Source organism: Carassius auratus, unplaced genomic scaffold, assembly GCF_003368295.1.
Source record: "Carassius auratus strain Wakin unplaced genomic scaffold, ASM336829v1 scaf_tig00217394, whole genome shotgun sequence".
NCBI classification, from domain to species: Eukaryota; Metazoa; Chordata; class Actinopteri; order Cypriniformes; family Cyprinidae; genus Carassius; species Carassius auratus.
This window is the reverse complement of record NW_020529044.1, coordinates 63,592-67,364: the sequence shown is the minus strand read 5'-3', so window position 1 is coordinate 67,364 and position 3,773 is coordinate 63,592. Positions and strand designations below refer to the sequence as shown.

General features: G+C 36.9%; 1 pseudogene; it reads left to right on the top strand.

The window, feature by feature from the left end:
* The first annotated feature begins 254 nt into the window (after positions 1-254).
* Positions 255-3,119, top strand: LOC113100869 (E3 ubiquitin-protein ligase TRIM39-like; annotated as a pseudogene).
* Positions 3,120-3,773: the final 654 nt, after the last annotated feature.

Below are 3,773 nucleotides of genomic sequence, written 5' to 3'. Positions count from 1 at the left end.
TTTTACACTACACAATAACTTATGATCATTTAATATATTTTGTGGAAAGATTAATCTAATTTTTGATAAGGAGATTTATAAGTTTGTTGGAAAAAATAAAAATTGTACTTTGTACTTTCTTTAAACAGCAGGTCATAGTTCAGATTGCTCAGTAAGTTTACGAGTCTCTCACTTTGTTTCAAACGAATGATTGTGTTTCCATCACTCTCAGTTCTCACACTTTAACCAGTTAAACTATATTTTTTCTTTAAAAGGTTTTAAGAGGAAAGAACAATGGCAGAATCTTCACTAACAGCAAGAAAAACCAGGAGACGGAGTAATGACAATGAATATCCATGTAAGTCAATAACCTAGAAAAACACTTTGACTTTGACTTTTCTTATATAATTTTTAAAATGTACAGTTCAGGAATGTAAAGCAGATCAAATAATTGAATCTACATTTATTTATTTATTTATTTATTTATTTATTTAGGTAGTGGTTACGTAATGAGCTTCATATTTAGGTTCTGATCAGCTTGTCTGGGTTCATTTTACAATAATAACCAGCTGACTGTACATGATCTCTTTATATCTGAGTTTCTTCAGCACTCTTTGTCTCTAAACACTCTTTACATTCAACCAGCTTCATGAGGTGCATCATGGGATTCTTCATAAACCGTATTGAAGGAGTTCACACTAATCCTAAATAATGTCTCTTTCCAGCAATGTCATCCTCCATGAGTTCACTGTCTGAGGAGATTCAGTGCTCTGTATGTCTGGATGTGTTCACTGATCCAGTCTCGACTCCATGTGGACACAACTTCTGCAAGATCTGTCTGAATAAGTGCTGGGACAACAGCCAGACCTGCAGCTGTCCATACTGTAAAGAAACATTCAAGCAAAGACCTGATCTCAAGATTAATACCACACTCTGAGAGCTCGTAGATCACTGTAAGAAGAAAAGTCCTGAGAAAACAACTGAAGTTCTGTGTGACTTCTGTGAGGAAAGAAAGCTGAAAGCGCTGAAGTCGTGTCTGGTGTGTCAGAGCTCTTACTGTGAAACTCACCTGGAGCCTCATTTGAGAGTGACACGTTTGAAGAAACACAAACTGATGGATCCTGTGAGTAATCTGGAGGACTATATATGTCAGAAACACGAGAGACCTCTGGATCTGTTCTGTAGAGATGATCAGACATGTGTGTGTTCAATCTGCACTGTGAAAGACCACAAGAACCACAACACTGTTCCTATAGAAGAGGAGAGTCAAGAGAAGAAGGTAGACGTTATTATTCTTTTAAAGGACTGATATCACGAGGAATCAGATTTGATTTCATATTGTGAGTTTGATCTGTGTTATGATAAATGTGTCTGTGTTGTTCTCTCTATAGACTGAACTGATGAAGACACAGAAAGACGTGCAGCTGATGATCCAGAACAGAATCAAGAAGATTCAAGACATCAAACACTCAGCAGAAGTCAGAAAAGTCAGTTTAAAATAATAGAATAAAATAAATGTAAATATTTACCTTTTCAACAAACTTCAATGTTTAGAGACATTGAGAAGACATAACAATAACAAAATAAACAAACAATCAAACGAATGACAGATGACTATCAGACTCAAATATACAGCAACAGCCAATAAAACAAGAAGTAAAATGTCCAGGGCTTGTTCTGCTCTCGTCCAGGGTGCAGAGTGAAGTTTAATACTTCATTTGAGGGATTCTGAAAACACATGTAGCCTATGTATGTGAACAAAAATGTATGAGCAATAGTTACACAGATTCTTCTGTTAGCAAACACTGCTAATAATGTGTTGCCTGTCCTGGTTGAGCAGAGAAACACAGAGAAGGAGAAAGCAGTCCGTGTGGAGCTCTTCACTGATCTCATCCGCTCCATTGAGAGACATCAGACTGAACTGCTGGAGATGATGGAGGAGCAGCAGAAAGCAGCAGAGAAACAGGAGCAAGAGCTGATTGAAGAGCTGGAGCAGGAGATCACTGAGCTAAAGATGAGAAACACTGAGCTGGAGCAGCTCTCACACACTGAAGATCACCTCCACCTCCTACAGGTCAGTCAACATGATCTCTCTGATCAATCATAATGCAGGATATGACATGCTGAAGGATTTCTCCTCTCTCCTGCTGTAGATTCACTCATCCCTGTGCAGCTCTAGAAACACCAGGAACTGGCCTGAGATCAGTATGAAGACTCATGAGAGTCTGGAGACTCTGAGGAGAGCTCTGACTCAACTGAAGGACACTATAGATGAGAAACTCACACTAACTGGTACATCAATACACACTGATCAGATAGAAACATGATAGTGTACTCTGTTCTTTAAATATAAGCTTCAGATCTGATTGTTTTCTTGTCATTAGTCTCTACAGAGCTGAAGTGGATGCAGCAGTATGCAGGTACAGTGTGCTGTCTGCACTACACTAGTTTACATTCATACACTCACTGCTTCATTACTGCACTACAATCTGATTCAACACTGGGTGAACTAAAAACATCAGCATCACAGAATATCTGTATTCTCTGTTTTCTCAGTGGATGTGGCTCTGGATCCTGATACAGCTCATCCTGAACTCATTCTGTCTGATGATGGAAAACAAGTGAGACTTGGAGACATTAGACAGAAACTCCCAGACAAACCAGAGAGATTTGATACATGTGTAAATGTCTTGGGAAAGGAGGGATTCTCCTCAGGGAGATTTTATTTTGAGGTGCAGGTGAAGGAAAAGACTAAATGGGGTTTAGGAGTGGCCAGAGAATCCATTAACAGGAAGGGAGACATCACACTGAGACCCAGTGATGGATACTGGACTGTGTTTCTGAGGAATGGAGATGAATATAAAGCCAGTGAGGATCCTTCTGTCTCTCTGTCTCTGAGAGTGAAGCCGCAGCGGGTCGGTGTGTTTGTGGATTATGAGGAGGGTCTGGTCTCCTTTTATGATGTGGAGTCCAGCTCTCATATCTACTCTTTCACTGCTCAGTCTTTCACTGAAAAACTCTATCCATTATTTAGCCCATGCCCTAATGATGGAGGTAAAAACTCAAGTCCACTGATCATCACACCTGTCAGTTATAATAAATGAATTTACTCAATTATCAAATGCAAGATTAAAATAATGAATTTATAATAAATAATCTGGAAACAATAATTTGCTGCTATTTTTAATAATTTTCTTATCAGTTTTTAAAATCTAAATGATCTTATCACATTTTTTTTTTTTGTTCAGTAAATTATATTTTGTTCAACTTTTCATAAATATTTCTGCTATTTTTTACCTGACAATGTGAAATTGCCATCTATGCAAAGTTGGTGCAATAAAATAACGTCATAGTTAACAATTACTTGTTTACATAGATAGATAGATAGATAGATAGATAGATAGATCATGTAACATAATTCTTAAATGTATAACAAGACTAGTTTCTTAATCATTACCAGGACAGTAGAAGACAAAAATGTCCGTGTCAAAAAAAAAAAGCTTTCATTAAAAATTGGAAGTTTCGGAGCACAGAAATATGTTTGGCCTCATTTTAAGGAAGAACCTTGGCAGTTCATTGTTGAGCTGAAATTTTTTTAAAGTGAAACAGAAATGTTATAGAGGCTTTAGTTTGTGACAACATTTTTATACAAACACATATTTTATAAAACATGCTAAACTAAAAAAAAAACTACTAGAAATCAAAACCTAACAATTAGTTAATGGTTGTGGAGTAATTAAATGCACAATGTCTATTACAATAACACACACAGTGTATGTAATGTGTGTGTGTAC